This window comes from Triticum urartu, chromosome 1 (genome assembly GCF_003073215.2).
Source record: "Triticum urartu cultivar G1812 chromosome 1, Tu2.1, whole genome shotgun sequence".
NCBI classification, from domain to species: Eukaryota; Viridiplantae; Streptophyta; class Magnoliopsida; order Poales; family Poaceae; genus Triticum; species Triticum urartu.
This window is the reverse complement of record NC_053022.1, coordinates 552,619,844-552,641,903: the sequence shown is the minus strand read 5'-3', so window position 1 is coordinate 552,641,903 and position 22,060 is coordinate 552,619,844. Positions and strand designations below refer to the sequence as shown.

Below are 22,060 nucleotides of genomic sequence, written 5' to 3'. Positions count from 1 at the left end.
ATCACCGATGAAGAGAGTTGTAGATCGAAAAGATCAAACATGTAACCACACAAACGAAGATGAACAAAAACTGGATCCAAATAGATTGATTGAAGACAAGCACCAACCGAGTCCCGCGAGATCCAATGGAGACACACCTCCACATATCTTCCGACGATGCTAATCGCACCATCGGGACGGGGATAGGACGTGGGAGAAATTATTCTTACCGAGAGACATCGCTACCACCACATAGTCCTAACCAAGATGTTGAACCTAGCAAAAACGAGAACATAGTCCCTCCGGCCGACGGGGGACCGAGATCATCCGCAGCTTGAAGACCCCTTCTCGGATGAGGAGATCAAGGCGGCCTTCTTCTCCTGCCCAAGCGAAAAAGCGCCAGGCCAAGATGGCTTCACGGGAAACTTTTATAAAATATTATGGGACACCATTAAAGTTGACATGGTTGCGGCATTCAGGCAAGTGTTTGACTTGCGGGGCCGCCGCCTCGGGTTACTAAACTAGGCATCCATTGCATTGCTACCCAAGATGGTGGATGCCTCGCAGGTTGCGGATTTCAGGCCAATCAACCTCACGGACATCTTTGAAAAATTCTTCTCCAAGCTCATGGCAAACAGGTTGGGTGTACTCATGAACACAAATTATTTCCAGGAATCAATGCGCCTTCACCAAGAGGCGGTGTATACATGACAAATTCATGTACACACAAAATGTGATCAAGGATCTACATAGGTCCAAGACACCGGGCCTATTTTTTAAATTGGATATTGCCAAGGCGTTTGATTCCCTTTGGACTCAAGTGGAGAGAGTAGGTGGCCCTTATGCTCTCCTCGGCCACCTCCAAGGTGTTGGTTAATGGCGAGTTGGGGTTGAGATTCAGGCATCACAATGGGTTGCGGCAAGGGGACCCATTGTCCCCTTTGTTGTTCATCATGCTATTGACCCTCTTGTGAGGTTGTTTGACCTCTCGAGTGCTGATGTGCTTCTCAAGCCTTTGGGGAGGCGGGGTAGTTAGGATGTGGGTGTCGATGTACGCAGATGCTGCTGCAATCTTTGTGCACGCAGGCAGGGATGACATGACTGTGGTTCGCGAGTTGTGTTGCCTCTTTGGCAAGGCCACAGGTTTAGAGAATTAGGATTAGTTTGGTTTATGTCCTGGGTACCCTGTCTGAGAAAAAGTAGCGCCTGGTCATTGCCTGAGATATTCACGACTTTTGCCTGGTCAGGCTGGCCTGGGATGTGGGCGTTTGGTTGATGCATGTCTGCCTGACTTGTAAGGTGCTTAGGATCAGCTACATGCGTTGTGAGTCAAATTAAACCTTTTAACGGTCGCGCAAAGGGCGCATCGTGGCGACATCCACGTAGGCATCGCGATTTCACTGTGGCGATAAAATAATTATTCCCGAGAAACATCCCCACGTAACACCTCCCTCTGTGAAAATAGAGAGAGAGAGAGAGAAAGGAAACTTCCCCACTAAGGCAGCCGTCATCTCCTCCCCTGCATCCCAAATCCAGTAGTCCACCCAACCGTCTCCTCCCACCACAAATCCTTCGACTTCGCCGCCCTTACGACACCAGAGAGAACCCCGTTGCCTCCGTCGATCTGCCAGACATGTCCAAGGAGAGGGAGAGGAGGCCAGGAGGGGTCGCGTTTGGACGCGAGGAGGGGGAGCAGCCAACCGCGCCCGGCCGGCGAGTACGGCGCCGCTGCATCATGCCTGCATGGCCCGATGGCGCCCGTCGTCGTCCAGGAGCAACACAAACAGCTGGTGATGGATCTCTCATCAACGGCCGCCGACCACCTCTCAAAGATAAGTTTCTCGTCTACGTTGTCGTCACCTCGGTGGTTGATTCATGGGAAACGTTGCCAAGCGCTGGTGAGGACAAGTTGTGAGTTGCGATGATGGTTGGTTCTTCCCCTACTTCTTTTTGTCTCCTCTTGACCACTACTTGTCAGTTGTCACCTGGTTGATTCCATTCATCATCGATCTGTCCCTCTGCAGGTTGTCACTAAGAGACTCGAGAGTCAATTACAACATCAAGTTTAGAGAGTAAAAAGAAGTAAGCAGCAAGGGAAGTGGGCGTCTCTAAAGAATTCTAGATGGCGGTGAGATTATTTGGGTCAATAATGTGGAATTTCTATGTGTACGCTGCACCTGCACTAACTTGCTTCCATTAACACACCCTTTTGCTGCTTGTGGGAGGGAAGTAATTACAACAGCAACTTGTGACTGTATCTAATCTCGCAGTCGATTATTTGCTGATGTCTCCGCCCTATGGTTTCCAGGTTAAAATTCAATCCTTCTCGATGCAGTTATTATTATGCAGGATCTAAGACTGAACAAGTCCGACTGCTGATAATTTAGATCACCCTTGCAAATAGAGTTGATTGGGCTGGTGACATAGTTCTAAAATTTCATTAACTCGAAGTAGGGGGCGTCCTTTTTAATTGTTCTTCTTTTTTTCCTTGAATGTCAAATGCAAGCAAGCATGCCTGTGTTGAGGCTTAAAAATATCAAGGCGCATGTGTCCATGTCACTTTTACATACTAAGCAATACTTTGTTGTCCTTTCTGAATGCACATGATAGACCTGAAAGAGTTCTGTTATTTTACCCTTTTTTGTGTAGGTTTCTTCTCACCCAGCAGCTTCCACAAAGTAGAGTATATCGCAACTTCGGAAACTTACTGAAGATGATAGCTCTGATGTTAATATCCAGGATGATGCAATAAGCTCTTTTGACAATTTATCAGAAGAAAGAGCCGAAGAAAATGGAGGATTCTAAAATGACTCAAATAGAACTACAAAATATCTATGCCACAAAGGTAGGTATGTTCAAGGAAATAATACGATGCATTATATTTTGCCTATATGCCTAAGTATACTGACATGACGGTAAGCGATATGATATTGTTGAACAGTGAACGCCAATCCAAAAAAAACTTCAGAACAATCTGTATGCATTAGTTGAGCTGGTATCTAGCTTTGCTATTTTTATGCAAGGTGCTGAAGTTCAATAACATTCATGATAATCCCCAGCTTCAGTATCCAGCAAAAGAGAAGTTACATTACAAATTCACAACTCAGCTGCGCAGCTGCAAGTCGATATATGATATCAATATTTTCAGTTCCTCTTATATGCTAATTTAGTTCCTTTTGATCTAGAAAAGATTTTGGTGTTTTTGTTCTAGAAAGACTGAACAGACGGAGGAGCCACTCTAATCATAAATATTTTTGGATTATGATTAGGGCTAGGGGAAGGTCATACCAACAACACATCTTTATTCCCTTGATGTCCCATAATAGGAAATAAAACTCTTGTTTACACTTGATATTTGGTTAAGCTTAAATACAATCTAATCTCCCATGTGTTGGGACTTGGAGCTGCGACTATATTTTTTATGAATTTAAGGACCAGTTGACGAAGATAGTCCAAATCCAGTTGGATAATCACTTCATGTTTGGACTCTTGAGTGAATTTGTTTTAGAAGGTTAGGAGCAGAGGGATACAGTTCTAAGATTAAATTGACCATTTTTTCTACGAGTGTACTATTTATACGCTCATACCACAGAGTAATTGCTATTTATTTCCTTAACTTATTACCACATGCCTCCTAACCAGTCAACGATCAGATATTTAGCTCCATTGCTAATAGTAAGAAATGTGTTGTCCAACAATATGAAGAGGTTCCCTTTCCAGCTTATCTAATGGTACCGACATCCGCCGTAAGTGAATTTGATTGCTCTACTAAGTCCCGTCTATTAGATTTCTTGTTTATTTTTACATGGTTTAGTTACTTTCAGAAGCACAAATACTCAGACTATTTGATTTCTTTGTGGCTGAGTTGGAAAGTTTTGTTGAAACTGAAGGAGACGATTTCCACTTGCCCGCAGGCAGACATAGGGATCTAGGTTTCACCTTTTCTTTCCAAGTACACCGAACCTTGATATCGCCTATGTTCCTCCACCATTAGGTTTTGTTGTAAAGAAAATTTTAACTCCCACGCTTGCTGGGAAAAACATAGAAATCAAAAAGTTCCTCGACACCGGATGTTCATATACATGAGTCAAAACAAGTAACAAACAAGTCAGTCCAATGTAAAAATCCAACGTAGCACCAAACAAGTCGTCTAATGTACAGATCAAACATGGTAACACATATGATCGCTACCCTAGTGGAGCGGGCCAAGCTGGATGGTCAAATTAGCGGGGTCATTCCACACTTGGTAGAAAATGGTCCATCCATTCTACAATATGCGGATGACACGATTCTATTTATGGATCATGATCTAGATAAAGCAAGAAATCTCAAGCTGCTCTTATGTGCCTTTGAGGAACTTTCTGGTCTCAAAATTAATTTTCATAAGTGAACTTTTTTGCTTTGGAGATGCTGCGGAATCTGCACCCGAGTATGCTGAGATTTTTGGATGCCAGCTCGGGTGGTTTCCGATTAGGTATCTGGTCCCCATACACTATCGGCGTTTAACTATCGCTGAGTGGAAGCATGTGCAAGAAAGACTTGAGAAACGTTTAGCCAGTTGGAAGGCCAAACTCTTGTCTTATGGGGGCGGTTGATCTTGATCAATTCCGTCCTAAGCAACATGATTTTATACATGTTGTCATTCTTCCACCTGTCGAAAGGGGTTCTACAGCGTCTAGATTACTTTAGATCCAGATTTTTTTGGCAGTGTGATAACGAAACCAAGAAATATAGACTGGCTAGATGGAGCATATTATGCAGACCTAAAAACCAAGGGGGCCTGGGAATCCAAGACCTTGAGATTAAAAATATCGCTCTTCTCAGCAAGTGGGTCTATAAACTACTCACCGAGAATGGAGTATGGCAAGAAATCATTCGCAACAAGTATGTGGGATCCAATGCCATTTCTCAAATTCATTGGAAACCTGGTGATTCACATTTTTGGAGTGGTGTCATGAAGGCCAAGGAATTCTTCTTCCAATTTGGGACCTTCTTGGTTAGGGACGGTGGTCAGGTTCGTTTCTGGGAAGATACCTGGTTAGGGAACACTCCACTAATGGTGCAATATCCGAGCTTGTACCGGATCGTCAGACATATTTTTTTCATGATCTAACAAGTCTTAGGACAGGAAAACCCCGATATTTCTTTCCGTAGGGATCTTTTGGGCACTCATCTGACAGCATGGAATGAATTACTCACTCGCCTGGAGGACATTCAACTGTCAGATGAACCGGACACTTTTTGATGGGACTTGCATCAGAATGGCAAATTTTCGATCAAATCCATGTATGATGCAATGGTTCATTCTGATGTTCCAGTAGATAACAGGACATTGTGGAAGCTAAAATTCCCCTAAGAGTGAAGAGTTTCCTCTGGTTTCTTAACAAAGGAGTCATCCTAACTAGAGATAATCTGGCACGACGAAACTGGCATGATTCCAAGACATGTGTCTTTTGCCAACATGACGAGTCTATCAAACACCTATTTTTTGAGTGCAAGTTCGCTCGAGCAGTTTGGGCTATGGTCCAAGTAGCTTCGAATTTATACCCACCACGTAGTGTACAGAATATGTTCGGCAACTAGTTGCGAGGTATAGATAAACAATTTTCTGCACATATTCTTGTGGGAGCGGCGGCCTTATACTGGGCAATGTGGCTTACCAGGAATGATGTGGTTTTTAACAATAAATGTGTCTCATCTCCTATGTAGATTATTCATGTTTGTACACGATGGCTCCGTACTTGGTCTATCCTGCAGAAGCCGGAAGACAGGGACATTTTTATGATGGCGTCTACACGGCTGGAGCGTACGGCCAGGGAGGTTTTCTACCCCCATGGATGGCGGTGTGATTTACGGATAGGATCTACCGCTCCTTAGGCTGGACGCGATTTATTGCTTGGCATTGTATCAAATTATTTTATTTTTAGGGTACTCTGAACTTTTTGGCTGTGTGCATCTAGCTATGTAGAGGCCGGGCTTTCTTTCGATATGATTGTATCACCTCGATATATATCTATTCAATGAAAAGTCCTTTATCAAAAAAAATATGATCGCTATCTGGAGACCTGCCATTGGCACACCACACATGTATTTTGGTCTTATTAATACTAGCCGATATCATGTTTCATTTTTTGTCCTCTCATGAAATTTATGTTTCAAAATATTATTGCAGAGTATGACATGGTAGGGAAACCTCAAGCATGGGTGATGTCTATAGCTATGGCATTGTTCATCAGGAAATGCTAACACATAAATCACATGAAGAATTCAATGATAAATTTATGCTTCATAAGTATATATAGGCATCTCTTTCACGGACTGAAGACATTATTCACCTCAACCTTATTTCAGAAATATTATCTCTTCACCTCAACCTTACTTCAGAAATTTATGCTCAAGGATATATATGCTCTCCGACTCTTTAAATTTGGCATTTTATGCGCGGTAGAATTACCAAAACAAATACACATGTATGAAACTACTACGCTTGCTCTGCTTTATCAATGAACACTCTTGCTGCTGCAGTTCTATCGCCATGTCTTGAATTTGTAACAACTAACAACCAACATGCAACTATTACTCATTTGGATTGATATAAGAATCCTGTCATACATGGACGTTAACTAATTCGTCAGCTTGATTAGTGCGCATAGTCCTGACTCAAGAGGCACCACCAGGTGGCGCCACATCCACTAGTAAAATAATATAGATGGGAGAGGTTAGCATCCAGGCAGCACTTGCCTGGCGTCCAGGCGTGAGGAATCGGAGGCCTGGCTGTGGCTAAACACTTGCCTGGACTAAACACCTTTCCCAGGCCAGGCTAGTGTCGGATGACTCAGGACTCGAACCAAACATTGCCTAGGCAAAATCCAGGGAGGCCCCAGGCCAGGCGTATCATGCCCAAGACATGAACCAAACTGGCCCTTAAACCCATTAAGCGTCGCGTGAAGGGCGGCCAACCAACTATGTCATGTGGCACAAGCTGGTTGGACGCGGTGAAAAAACTTTTGGGATATTATTTTTAGATGGAGGTGAGGAATTTTTTTAAATGCTTGACCCACACATTTTTTAAAATGAAGAGCTATGCAAAGTGGCGCTCACAGGTAAGTTGCGTTGATGATTTTTTCTTTTCTTTTTTTACTTCTTTTTCTAGATGGAGGCGAGGACTCCATCTATTTTTTAAAATGAATATGCACACAACTTTCTCTCAAGCGGTGTCATAGGGTGACATCCCAACCACTAGTAACATCCTTAAAAGTGAAGGTTTTTCCAATCGCTTGCCAAGGCTTGGATACAGAGCACATCCTTAGGTCCTTTCCTTGACAGCAAAAAGAATTCCCATGCAGGTACTTAGGCTTGCCTCTCCACTTGAGGCGGCTTGGCGGTAAGACATCCAATTCATCCTTGATATGATGGGTTTCAGGATGGCATGTTGGAAGGGGAAGCTATTCAACAGGACTAGCAGGTTCACACTCATTAATTCGGTCCTAATACTGTGCCTCATCTTGTTTCTAAGGCTGGTCATAGTGGGGAATAACTTATACTAGTGTCATGCATATGACACTAGTCTAAGTTACTATCTCCATAGTGCAAAGTAACATATTAGTAATGTCATAGATGGCTTCATTTATCAGCTCATATACTCATTATGCGTCGGGAAGCGCTATGTTACTGTAATATATTATGTTACCACAAGCACCTCTTTCCTCATTAAATACTTGCCACATAAGTAAAATTATTTTGGGATGTGTTAAGTTACTACCTAAGTTACCCCACTATGACTAGCCTAAGACTAGTCACAATGGGAGTAACTTAACTAGTAACATCACACATTTTAATACAAGATTACTTATGTGGCAGCTAATTAATGAGGAGAGATGGGTTTGTGGTAACTTAGGTAATTACTGTAACATCACACATTTCAAGGTATAATGAGTCTATAGCCTAATAAATGACCTCTTTCATGATATCATTCATATGTTACTACCCACTATGGAGGTAGTAACATAGAATAGTAACATCGGCAACTTACTACTCTATGTTACTCCCTAAACTCTAAACCCGATTCTATGGTGACGTGTTTTTTCTTTTCTTCTGCTAGGAGATTGTCGGGTGCCGTTAAAATGAAAATGAAAATAAAAATAATAATCACCGGTTTCAGATGTCCAATACATCTAAGCCGTACGTAGGTATTATTAGCTGATAGTGCATGCATACAAAAACAATCATATACAACTAAGGCCCCCGTTTGATAGCAAAGTATGTTTTAAGTATTCTTATAGTTTTCCAATTACCATGATTTTAATTATTGTGAGTTATTAATCCAATAACTAAAAGAAGAAAAGGAGTCGGTTGCCTGGAATTCTAATACTTGTGGTGGTGCATTTCAAAGAAAATATAAACAAAAATAATGTTTTCTAAGAAAGAATAAATTAGTGACAGTAGGATTACCCTTAAAGACAAAATAAAATAAAATAAAATAAGAACTAAAATCAAAATCAAAATGATGAAGTTCTCTAAGTAAGAATGAATTAATGGCATTAGTATTATCTTTAAAAAGAAAGAAAAAACATAAGGCAATAATGACAACATTTGCACCTAATAATTTGCGGTTTTTATAATATACAAGAATAAGCATATAATAGTGAAATTAAAAGAAAAATCTCCTAAGAAGAAATTAGTTAGTGGCATTGGTGTTACCTATTACCCCTAAAAAATAAATAATAACTAAATAAAATTTAAAATAATAAATTTTTACAAGGAATAGTTTTAAAAACTTGCATACAACTTTACAAGGAACAGTTTAAAGAAATTAGTTATTAGCATTGGTATTACTCTTTAAGAAGAAAACATAATGCAAAAAACGTTTAAAAAACTTGCACACAACTTTACAATAAAATTGCACTTTTTATAGGATGCAAACAACAATCATATAATACTATACATATTGCATACTATTTGTGTATATACATTTACACTCACCCAGCGCCAAAAATCTATCCTACTTAAAAATAATGTAAGGATTTGTCGTCCACCTCATCCTTCGTCCAACACCCCCCCCTCTCTCAACCTCGATTTATCCTATTTTTTGTTTTTTCGTTAGTTTTCCTTAAAAAACCCAGGCCTCAAGTTACGGACCCAGTCCGTGTAATTGCTACCATCATCTTTCAACTTTGCTTTCTCAAGAAACGCATTAAAATTCAACGGAACAACAGCACGAGCCATTTATCTACAATCAACATAAACAAGCAAGATACTATCAGGTACTAAGTTCATGATAAATTTAAGTTCAATTAATCATATTACTTAAGAACTCCCACTTAGATAGACATCCCTCTAATCTTCTAAGTGATTACGTGATCCAAATCAACTAAACCATGACCGATCATAACGTGAGATGGAGTAGTTTTCAATGGTGAACATCGTTTATGTTGATCATATCTACTATATGATTCACGCTCGACCTTTCGGTCTCCGTGTTCCGAGGCCATATCTGCATATGCTAGGCTCGTCAAGTTTAACCTGAGTATTCTGCGTGTGCAAAACTGGCTTGCACCCGTTGTAGATGGACGTAGAGCTTATCACACCCGATCATCACGTGGTGTCTGGGCACGACGAACTTTGGCAACGGTGCATACTCAGGGAGAACACTTCTTGATAATTTAGTGAGAGATCATCTTATAATGCTACCGTCAATCAAAGCAAGATAAGATGCATAAAAAGATAAACATCACATGCAATCAATATAAGTGATATGATATGGCCATCATCATCTTGTGCTTGTGATCTCCATCTCCGAAGCACCGTCATGATCACCATCGTCACCGGCGCGACACCTTGATCTCCATCGTAGCATCGTTGTCGTCTCGCCAATCTTATGCTTCCACGACTATCACTACCGTTTAGTAATAAAGTAAAGCATTACATCGCGATTGCATTGCATACAATAAAACGACAACCATATGGCTCCTGCCAGTTGCCGATAACTCGGTTACAAAACATGATCATCTCATACAATAAAATTCAGCATCATGCCTTGACCATATCACATCACAACATGCCCTGCAAAAACAAGTTAGACGTCCTCTACTTTGTTTTTGCATGTTTTACGTGGCTGCTACGGGCTTAAGTAAGAACCAATCTCACATACGCATCAAAACCACAACGATAGTTTGTCAAATAGACTCCGTTTTAACCTTCGCAAGGACCGGGCGTAGCCACACTCGGTTCAACTAAAGTTGGAGAGACAGTCGCCCGCAAGCCATCTCTGTGCAAAGCACGTCGAGGGAACCGGTCTCGCGTAAGCGTACGCGTAATGTTGGTCCGGGTCGTCTCGTCCAACAATGCCGCCGAACCAAAGTATGACATGCTGGTAGGCAGTATGACTTGTATCGTCCACAACTCACTTGTGTTCTACTCGTGCATATAACATCAACATTAATAACCTAGGCTCGGATGCCACTGTTGGGTTTCGTAGTAATTTCAAAAAATTTCCTACGCACACGCAAGATCATGTGATGCATAGCAACGAGGGGGAGAGTGTTGTCTACGTACCCAACGCAGACCGACTGCGGAAGCGATGACACGACGTAAAGGAAGTAGTCGTACGTCTTCACGATCCAACCGATCAAGCACCGAAACTACGGCACCTCCGAGTTCGAGCACACGTTTAGCTCGATGACGATCCCCGGACTCCGATCCAACAAAGTGTCGGGGAAGAGTTCCGTCAGCACGACGGCGTGGTGACGATCTTGATGAACTACAGCAGCAGGGCTTCGCCTAAACTCCGCTACAGTATTATCGAGGTATATGGTGGCAGGGGGCACCGCACACGGCTAAGGAATAGATCACGTGGATCAACTTGTGTGTTCTAGGGTGCCTCTACCTTAGTATATAAAGGAGCCAAGGGGGGAGGGGGGCGCCGGCCAGGGAGAGAGGCGCAGGAGGAGTCCTACTCCTTCCGGGAGTAGGACTCCCCCCCAATCCTATTCCAACTAGGATTCCCCAAGGGGGAAAAGGGGAGAAGGGTGGCCGGCCACGTCTCCTAGTCCTAATAGGACTAGGGGAAGGGGGGAGGCGCGCAGCCCTTATGGGCAGCCCTTTCACATTTCCACTAAGGCCCATGAAGGCCCATATGGCTCCCGGGGGGTTCCGGTAACCTCCCGGTAACCCGGTAAAATCCCGATTTCACCCGGAACACTTCCGATGTCCAAATATAGGCTTCCAATATATCAATCTTTACGTCTCGACCATTTCGAGACTCCTCGTCATGTCCGTGATCACATCCGGGACTCCGAACAACCTTCGGTACATCAAAATGCATAAACTCATAATGAAACTGTCATCGTAACCTTAAGCGTGCGGACCCTACGGGTTCGAGAACAATGTAGACATGACCGAGACATGTCTCCGGTCAATAACCAATAGCGGGACCTGGATGCCCATATTGGCTCCTACATATTCTACGAAGATCTTTATCGGTCAGACCGCATAACAACATACGTTGTTCCCTTTGTCATCGGTATGTTACTTGCCCGAGATTCGATCGTCGGTATCCAATACCTAGTTCAATCTCGTTACCGGCAAGTCTCTTTACTCGTTCCGTAATACATCATCTCGCAACTAACATATTAGTTGCAGTGCTTGCAAGGCTTATGTGATGTGCATTACCGAGAGGGCCCAGAGATACCTTTCCGACAATCGGAGTGACAAATCCTAATCTCAAAATACGCCAACCCAACATCTACCTTTGGAGACACCTGTAATGCTCCTTTATAATCACCCAGTTACGTTGTGACGTTTGGTAGCACCCAAAGTGTTCCTCCGGCAAACGGGAGTTGCATAATCTCATAGTCATAGGAACATGTATAAGTCATGAAGAAAGCAATAGCAACATACTAAACGATCGGGTGCTAAGCTAATGGAATGGGTCATGTCAATCAGATCATTCAACTAATGATGTGACCTCGTTAATCAAATAACAACTCATTATTCATGGTTAGGAAACATAACCATCTTTGATTAACGAGCTAGTCAAGTAGAGGCATACTAGTGACACTTTGTTTGTCTATGTATTCACACATGTATTATGTTTCCGGTTAATACAATTCTAGCATGAATAATAAACATTTATCATGATTATAAGGAAATAAATAATAACTTTATTATTGTCTCTAGGGCATATTTCCTTCAACGGGATCATGCATTACGGTATGAGTAAAGTGACTTGCCGGTAACGAGATTGAACGAGGTATTGGGATACCGACGATCGAATCTCGGGCAAGTAACATATCGATTGACAAAGGGAATTGCGTACGGGGTTGATTGAATCCTCGACATCGTGGTTCATCCGATGAGATCATCGTGGAGCATGTGGGAGCCAACATGGGTATCCAGATCCCGCTGTTGGTTATTGACCTGAGAGTCGTCTCGGTCATGTCTGCTTGTCTCCCGAACCCGTAGGGTCTACACGCTTAAGGTTCGGTGACGCTAGGGTTGTGAAGATATGTATATGCAGTAACCCGAATATTGTTCGGGGTCCCGGATGAGATCCCGGACGTCACGAGGAGTTCCGGAATGGTCCGGAGGTAAAGAATTATATATAGGAAGTGCTGTTTCGGCCATCGGGACAAGTTTCGGGGTCACCGGTATTGTACCGGGACCACCGGAAGGGTCCCGGGGGTCCACCGGGTGGGGCCACCTATCCCGGAGGGCCCCATGGGCTGAAGTGGGAGGGAACCCAGCCCATAGTGGGCTGGGGCGCCACCCCCCCTAGGGCCCATGCGGCTAGGGTTGAGGGGAAACCCTAAAGGGGGCGCCCCCTTGCTTGGGGGGCAAGCCCCCCACCCTAGGCCGCCGCCCCCCTAGTAGATTCCATCTACTAGGGCCGCCGCCCCCCCCTTAGCACCCCTATATATAGTGGGGGAGAGGAGGGACTTCATACCCCAGCCCCTGGCGCCTCCCTCTTTCCCCGTTACGTCTCTCCCTCGTAGTATAGGCGAAGCCCTGCTACTGTGACGCCCTGCATCCACCACCACGCCGTCGTGCTGCTGGATCTTCGTCAACCTCTCCTTCCCCCTTGCTGGATCAAGAAGGAGGAGACGTCTCCCGTCCCGTACGTGTGTTGAACGCGGAGGTGCCGTCCGTTCGGCGCTTGGTCATCGGTGATTTGGATCACGTCGTGTTCGACTACATCATCACCGTTCTTTGAACGCTTCCGTGCGCGATCTACAAAGGTATGTAGATGCATCCAATGACTCGTTGCTAGATGAACTCCTAGATGATCTTGGTGAAACGAGTAGGAAAATTTTTGTTTTCTGCAACGTTACCCAACACCCCGTGGATCGCCTGTCATCCGGGCTGCCAGCCCAGTCCGCATCAGAGTAGGCCGAAAGAACCCGAGAGGAATATGGCCGAATATGCATCCCAAAAGACACTGTGAACTGGACATAACGCAGCATGCGCTTAACAGCCGCCCAATGAGTGTCGCGGGGAGCCTGAAGATACTGACAAACCCTATTGACAGCATAAGAAATATCTGGCCGCGTAATCGTCAAGTACTGAAGCCCACCAACAATACTCCTGTACTCTGTAGCATCTGTAGAAGACAGAAGCACACCATCAACAGCAGTGAGCTTCTCGGTAGATGACATGGGTGTGGTAGTCGGTTTGCACTTAAGCATCCCAGCTCGCTGCAACAAATCCAATGAGTACTTCTTTTGTGTCATAATAAGACCATCAGCACGAGAGGTAACCTCAACCCCAAGAAAGTAGTGAAGCTTCCCAAGATCTTTGATGGCAAAAGCAGCACCAAGAGAGCGAACAAGAGCATCAGCAGCATACCGAGAGGAACTGACAAGAATAATATCATCCACATAGACCAAAAGATACATAGTGACTTCTGGCTTCTGTAGAAGAAATAATGAGGAGTCAGCATTGGACGACACAAACCCATGAGCACGAAGAGCTGAGGCAAGACGAGCATGCCAGGCACGAGGAGCTTGCTTCAAGCCATAGAGCGCCTTGGTGAGACGACAGCTGTGATCAGGACGATCAGGATCAGAGAAACCAGGCGGCTGTCGCATATAAATCTCTTCCTCCAAGAACCCATGAAGAAACGCATTCTACACATCAAGTTGACGAAGAGACCAACCACGAGTGACAGCAAGAGAAAGAAGAAGCCGAATGGTGGTAGGCTTGACAACAGGACTGAAGGTGTCCTCGTAATCAAGACCATAGTGCTGCCGAAATCCTCTGGCGACAAGGCGCGCTTTATAACGCTCAATAGATCCATACGAGTGCTTCTTCACTTTGAACGCCCACTTGCAGTCAATAACATTAAACCGTGGGGGGGAGGAACAAGAGTCCATGTCTCATTGCAAAGAAGAGCATGATACTCCTGCTCCATAGCCTCTCGCCAATGAGGAACACGCATGGCGGCCTGATACGAGCGGGGCTCAGAAGACGGATCCGCAACAGCAGCAGCCAGACATGCTGCCAACCAAGCAACAGTACCATCCGTACGTTCCTTTGGTCGAAAAATGCCACTGCGACTGCGTGTATGTGGACGTAACACAGGAGCCGTCGAGGTTGAAGAAGCAGCCGGCGAGGGGCTGGGCGACGAAGAGGCAGACGATGGAACCAGGTCCGCCATCGTGACAGCCGGCTCAGTGGATCCAGAACCCGCCAGTGGGCTATCCAGCAGAGTCACAGGCGAGGCCGGTGGAGCGGACCGAGCCACGGGCGACGCCGGCGTAGTGGGCCGAGCTGCAGGCGAGACCGGCGTAGCGGGCCGATCTGCTGGAGACACGGGCGAGGCCGGCATAGCGGGCTGATCCGCTGGAGACACGGGCGAGGCCGGCGTAGCGGGCCGAGCCGCGGGAGACGCAGGCGCCCGAGGCCGATCAAAGGACGAGGCCGGGGCCTCAGGTGCATCCACCGAGCATGCATGGGCACACGGATCGAGGCCATGCAACGTCGTGGCGTGATCGACGTGCACAACAGAGGGCGGCGGCGATGATGATGGGGAGTCCTCCAAAAGCTCCAAACGAGCCCCACGTCCGGTTCCTGCACCATGGTTGGGCAATAACACAGGAGAGTATGCAACATCATCAAATTGGTCAGAGGCAAGAGAGGATGAATGCATGGACAGAGGAGCATCTGTTGACACAGGTAGATTGGCAAACGGAAAGACATGCTCATCAAACACCACATCCCGAGAGATGTAAATACGATTAGTGGGAACATGAAGACATTTATAACCTTTATGAAGGGAACTATAGCCAAGAAAGACACACTTTTTGGACCTAAATTCCAGCTTGCGTTTATTATAAGGGCGAAGGTGCGGCCAGCAAGCACACCCAAAAACTTTAAAGAAAGTATAATCGGGTTGTTCATTAAGGAGAAGTTCAAGGGGAGTCTTCATGTTGAGAACACGTGTGGGAGTACGGTTGATAAGAAAACAAGCAGTGGTGAAAGCATCACTCCAAAATCAGAAAGGAACCGATGCATGGGCCAAAAGAGTGAGACCAGTCTCAACAATATGACGATGCTTACGCTCGACGGAACCATTCTGCTGATGAGTATGTGGACATGCTAAACGATGAGCAATCCCAAGCGACTGGAAGAAGGAGTTGAGGTTGCGATACTCGCCACCCCAGTCCGACTGAACATGAACAATTTTATGCTTGAGAAGACGTTCAACATGTTTCTGAAACTGAACGACAATATCAAACGCATCAGATTTACGCTTAATAAGATAGAGCCAAGTAAAACGACTGTAAGCATCCACAAAACTAATATAATAGTTATGACCACTGACAGAAGTTTGGGAAGGGCCCCATACATCCGAAAAAACAAGTTTTAAAGGATGTTTCATCTCACGGCTAGACTCCGAAAAAGGAAGTTGATGACTCTTCCCCTGCTGACAAGCATCACACACTGCTACATCATTATTGCTAGAGACACTAGGAAGCTCATGACGATGCGAAACATGACGAACGATAGGTGTGGCAGGATGACCAAGACGAGCATGCCACTGTGACGACGAGACGCGAACTCCACTGAAAACCCGAGAGACTCCAGGATGCTCCAGACGGTGAAGGCCCTGGTAGAGACGCCCACTAAGCAGAACGGCCCTCGTGTTCCGATCCTTAATAAAAAGATCAAACGGGTGAAATTCACAAAACACATTATTGTCATAAGTGAGTTTAGGAACGGAAAGGAGATTACGCGTCACAGATGGTACTCTAAGAACATCACGGAGCTGAAGCCTCCTAGTGGCATGACTAGTGAGAAGGGATGCTTGACCAATATGGGAGATGTGCATACCTGCTCCGTTGGCAGTGTGGATCTTATCGGAACCATGATAGGGCTCGCGAGGATGAAGCTTCCCCATCTCATTCGTCAGATGCTCCGTCACACCAGAATCCATGTACCAGTGCGGATCAACAGAGTAGGACTGAGTATGGCCATGAGGCTTCTGCGGTGCCGGGCGATCAGCCATAGCCACCTGACGCGTAGTGTTGCGCGTATCCTTGCCGTCATTGCCGAGACCAAGGAAACTCTTCTGAAAACGACGATGACACTTGGAGGCCCAATGTCCGTCAAGACCACAGAGCTGGCAGACCCGCCGACCCCCATCACCTGGTAGCGTCAGAGTGGGGGTGGACGAGGCCGGAGGAAGCGGCGTCCGAGGCGGAGGACGGGGCGCCACCGGAGGAGCGACCACCTCGGTAGGCCGCGTTGGCGGAGGAGGAGCCGCGACTACGGTTGGCACGGCGCGCCTCAACGCGCTGCTCAGTAAGAAGAAGCCGAGAGTAGAGCTCGTGCACCATCATGGGGGTCGTGTTGCCGCGCTCATTGACGATCTCAACTAAACCATCATACTCTTTGTCGAGGCCGTTGACAATGAAGGAGTTGAACTCAGAATCATTAAGCGGTTGTCCAATGGATGCCAATGTGTCAGCAAGAGCCTTGACCTTGTTGTAGAACTCCGTTGCCGTGGAATCAAGCTTCTCACAGGCACCAAGCTCGCGACGGAGAGCACTGACCCGGGCTTGCGACTGGGTCGCAAAGGAGCGCTCCAAGATGGTCCAAGCCTCATGGGAGGTCTTCGCGAAGACGACAAGCCCAGCAACCGCCAGAGTGAGCGAACCCTGGATGGAGGAGAGGTTCGCCTGGTCCTGCCCCGTCCAGACACGGTGTGCCGGGTTGTAAACCGGGCCGTTCACGCTGTCCACCAGCGCAGGAGGGCAAGGAAAAGTGTCGTCGACGTAGCCAAGCAAGTAGTGGCTCCCAAGGAGCGGAAGAACCTGCGCACGCCAGAAGATATAATTGTCGGACGAGAGCTTGACGGTGATGAGGTTGCCGAAGTGGAACGGTGGAGGCAACGATCCCGTGGAGGCACCTGCCGGAGGCGCGTACGCCATGGGGGCAGGGGCAGGCGGCGCGGGCGGGACCACGGGATTGGAACCTGCGGGCGGCGGCGGCGAGTATGGCCCGTAGAGGGAGGCAATCTGCGCTGCCGGGGTGAATCCCGCCTGGGGCGCGGATGGCATGAGGCCCGCCGTGACAGCCGACGAGGTGGCCTCGGGCGCGAAAGCCAGAGGCGCGATGACTCCGGACGACGAGGCGGATGAAGAGGCGCTCGACGGATGAACCGTCAGCGCAAGCCCCGGCGATGGAGGAGCCGGAGAGTTGTTGGAGAAAAACGAGCCAACGCTCCTGGTCCCGAGCTGCGGCGGCCGCATCGTGACCGAGTCAAGCGGGAGCGAGAGGAGGGCGGCGAGCGAGGCCGGGAGAAACCCGACAGAGGAGGAACTGGAGGCGGCGGCGACGCGATCTAGTGGCGGCGGCGGCGCGATGGAGGGGGCGGCAGCGGGGTTAGGGTTTTGCGGAAGCGTGGATCGTAATTAGGTCTGTTACCATGTAAGACAATGATTTGGGGGAATCAGCTCAACCCTTTAGGAATGGCTTATCTCATATATATAATGGGTGTATTACAATATGTACAAATATACGTACACAAATACAGAAGCTATACATAGTCTAACACCAACCCACTGCCACTGCTTCTACGCAATGAGTGCACACATGCATGCACACCCGCGCGTACGCACGGTCCGGACGCGGCCACAGACCGGCGCCCGACACGGTCACCGCACAGCGCACACACACACACGCACGGAGCCCAGCCGTGGCTTATTTCTAATAAGGGAAAAGAAGCTTCTAGTGGCCAATGAGGCCGAGTAGTTATTATGCCGTAACATGGCCACCGTGCAGAATGGCCAAGACATCACCGAGGAGGCTCTGGGTGCTTTTGAGGAAGAGCTCCCAGACCACACCATCGCCGAGCTCAGGGCTCTCTTCACGTTGGATGATGTCCAAGCCACAGTGGTTGAAGAAGCTCTGATTGAGCATGGTGGCGAAGGCGCCATGGCCCATGGATATTGAAGGGCCAGAGGCAGTGGGCTGCTGCCTAAGCTTGTACGGTGCTTTGCTAGTTTCTCATGTTAGCTAGGTTGTAGAGGCAGGGGATGTGGCATGGTCGTACGTCCCTGTTCTTCTGTTGGTTCGTTTATGATAGAACAACCAATGAACTTACCTCATTACATGAAACCATTGCAGCAACAACCTGCCAGCTATAGTCTGTCTCCAGAAGATGAAACTTGGAAATGTTGATCAGTTCACGGCTGCGTTTTTGGGTGGTCACCGGCTACGACATTGTGCCCAAATACCATCCATCGGCACACACGGATGCATCCACCTTCTTTGGGACGACTCCATCGTGGAGGTCTCTGACTTGAGCTTCTCCGAGTTCTATCTCTCCCCGATGGTTCTTGAGAGGGCAAACCGAAACTTCTTCAACATTACAATCTTCTTCAATGAGCTTATATCACACAAGCCACCAAGTGGAACAAAGTGGATCATTTTGGGTGATTTCAACCAAATTTACCAGGCACGAGAGAAAAAAAGAAAGGAATGTTAATAGAAGGATAATCAATGTATAGTTTTCGGGCCGCCATCACCTCCTGTGAGCTAAAAGAGATCCCACTATAAAACCGGAGATTCACTTGAAGTAACGAAAGACCCTATCCCATTCCCACCCTTTGCAAGCTTGACTCGGTGTTTTGCAATGAAGATTGGGACTCCACGGGCTTGTTTAATTAAAAATAAAAAGATTGAGACTACACGGGCTAGTTTAATTAAAAATAAAAAGATTGGGACTACATGGGCTCGCGCTCGGTGCGGGTGGAGGTGGTGGGCATGGACTCTGGCATGGCAACACTCTGGAGCAAGGAGGCGACGGAGTTGACAAGGTGGTCCTGCCTCAACGCCTGCATGTAGGTGTTCCATGACGCCATGGCCGACCTCGACGACTCCATCGCCGCCATTGAGGACAGGAGGCATGATGTCGCCAGGACGAAGATGACCGCCACCACCGACGCACCTGTGACCTGCACCAACGAGTTCAAGGAGCAGGGCTTGCAGCCGCCCATGGAAGGGGAGAGCCGGTCGGCGCCTGTTCCAGAACGCTGTCATCTGTCTCGCCATCATTTCATTACACTGAGTAACAGATTATATTAAGCAAATGATATTGAATTGAATTGGAGCCTCTCTTGATACTCCTGCAAAACGTTTTGATTGAGGAATAGCATAGAATATGCTTCTGATTCAGTATCTTGTATTGTAAGTTGCAGTTCTTCTGATTCAGTAGTAGGCATATTCATACATGAGGCAAAATTGGATTGCCTCTCATATCTGTTCATCTCTAGCAGTTCATGCTTGTAGAGATGTGTGCTTCTGATGAGGGGCACTAAACTTTTATCTTTGTGGAATTTTTGAGTTGCTGACTGCTCATGGGTGTTGAGTAATATACAAAGTTTTCACTCGAAAAAAATAATGTTGCATTGAGATCAAACACGGTTGGCACTTGCCCTTCTGGGAATCTGGACAAGTCCATCCATGTAGTGCAGCCACGCCGAAAATTTTCAGCCCACCGCCCGGATTTTTCCTGGGCCGCGCCCCGTTCCTAATCTATCTTAGCCTCTGCTCGTCATCCCCAACGCCAAATTAATCCCTAGTCTTCCAAGTCTCACTCACGCCTCCAGCACCGCCGCCGTCCCCAATGCCGCCACGCCGTCGATCACTTCCCGGCGCCGCCTCAATGTAGACCACTCCCCTCCCCTTGCTACGTCTTCCCCTGCCGCTCGCTCACCAACCCCACCCCTGCTGCTCCACATCGCCCACAAGATCTAGATCGTAGGAATCATGTCGTTCGCCGGGGTATCCCTTGTTGCCGACGGCAGGCTTGTGCAGCCACCTTCCGGGGTGCCGGACACCTACTCCAGCACGGCCGGCGGCGGCAGCGACGGCTGGTGGTATCACCAGCTTGTGGTCAAAGATTACTCCCGCGTTAAGGATATGCCCACGGGAGTGCACATCACCGGCCGCTCCTTCACCGCTGGAGGCTATCGATGGGCCTTGAAGTTCTATCCCAATGGTGCCCGTGTGGAGGACGCCGGTTTTATCTCTGTTTATCTTGTCCTTGATGAGGATGTTGCGCGGCCGGTGAAGGTGCATCGGCAGTTTAGTTTGGTCCGTCAGGTTCACATGCAAGAGCTTGCACGCATCCGCGCAACCGACGCGTTTGATTTCTCTAGACGTGGTATTGGTTCTGGTCGCCGTCGTTTCGTAAAAAAAGAGGACCTTGAGAACTCAGAACATCTCAAGGGTGATCTTTTCACTATCCGGTGTGACTTCATCATCGCTGAAGCCGCTGCTACCTTCGTGGAGGTGCCACCGTCTAACATAAGCGAGCACCTGAACCATCTCTTAGTGACCAAGGTGGGCACCGACGTGACATTCGAGGTCGGCCATGAGACCTTCGGCGCGCACCGGTGTGTGCTCGTGACCCGTTCTGCCGTCTTCATGGCAGAGCTTTTTGGTCCGACGAGGAAGGGCATTGCTACATCCAGTGCCATACAGATTCAAGACATGGAGCCTGATGTGTTCAAGGCCTTGCTCAGTTTCATCTACACCGACTCAATGCCCAGATGGAGGTGGAAGGAGAAGTCGCGGCTCAGGTTACGTGGCTGCGACACTTGCTTGCTGCGTCGGACAGGTATGATCTCCCACGGCTCAAGTTGATGTGCGAAGAGAGGTTGTGCGGGCTCGTAGATTTGAGCTCGGTGACACCCATCCTTGGTTTGGCAGCGCAGCACTATTGCAGCGGACTCAAGAAGGCCTGCTTGGAGTTCCTTAAAGTCCAGTCTACTAAAGATTTGCGAGGAGTCATGGCGACCAGCGAGTGGGAGCATATAGCTGCAACTGACCCCTCTGTTATGAGCAAGCTCATCGCCAACCTTATCTTGAAAGCATAGTTCGTTGGTTGTAATGGTGTGTTCTCACTTAGAATAAAATGTGTCCTTAGCTGAACCTGTGCAAGGAATCATGTACTTTGGTCATCTGTCATTGTAGTATTTTGGAAAGTTCAAACTATCAATGTGGTTCCTGGAATGTCTCACTGTATGGGTACCGCGAGCTGAATGTGCCATACCGCGTGTTGTGTATCTATCTACGCTCGAGAAGCTGTCCAATCTGCTGCTTCATTGAACGAGTTGCTGAAACTTTAACCCCAGATTATGTTGCGCAAGACAACGAGGGCCTCTGATGTTCCTCTTCTAGCTATTTTAATTCCAGCTCATGAACTGTACAGATCGGCTTTGCATTTGCCCATCGACATGCTACGGATTCAGGGCCACCTCCTTGTTTGTGGTCGTTGGCCGGGTACGACATGCTCCTCGCACACCCCCAGCAGTCAGTGCGCCAGATATAAATCTCCTCGCCTTCACGCCCCTGAAGTAGAACAATAGATCAGTCAGCAAACATCCATCACGGAGAAAATCAAGAGTTGATCCAAGTTTAAGTTTTCAGTTAGGCAGTGGTAGCAGTTGTACACTGACACGTTCAGATTCTTGCGTGCAAAGTTAGATAGGAACATGGAAAGAGTCTGAAACTTATTTACAGGGGAGAAAAGGAAAACTTGACAACTTTTTATTTACCTCCAATGGCTGAAGGC

At 47.2% G+C, this 22,060-nt stretch overlaps 1 long non-coding RNA gene and 1 pseudogene across 2 annotated transcripts; both read left to right on the top strand.

Moving 5' to 3' along the window:
• Positions 1-1,456: 1,456 nt before the first annotated feature.
• On the top strand, positions 1,457-6,655 carry LOC125529204. 2 transcript variants are annotated; one of them, XR_007292582.1, is made up of 4 exons: positions 1,459-1,906; positions 2,004-2,287; positions 2,629-2,824; positions 5,689-6,655. It is a non-coding gene; the product is annotated as an uncharacterized LOC125529204 (long non-coding RNA). The 2 variants fall into 2 exon arrangements; XR_007292581.1 differs by lacking the exon at positions 5,689-6,655 and having other exon boundaries at positions 1,457-1,906; positions 2,629-5,667.
• Positions 6,656-20,250: 13,595 nt separating this feature from the next.
• On the top strand, positions 20,251-21,362 carry LOC125539009 (annotated as a pseudogene).
• The last annotated feature ends 698 nt before the right edge of the window (positions 21,363-22,060 follow it).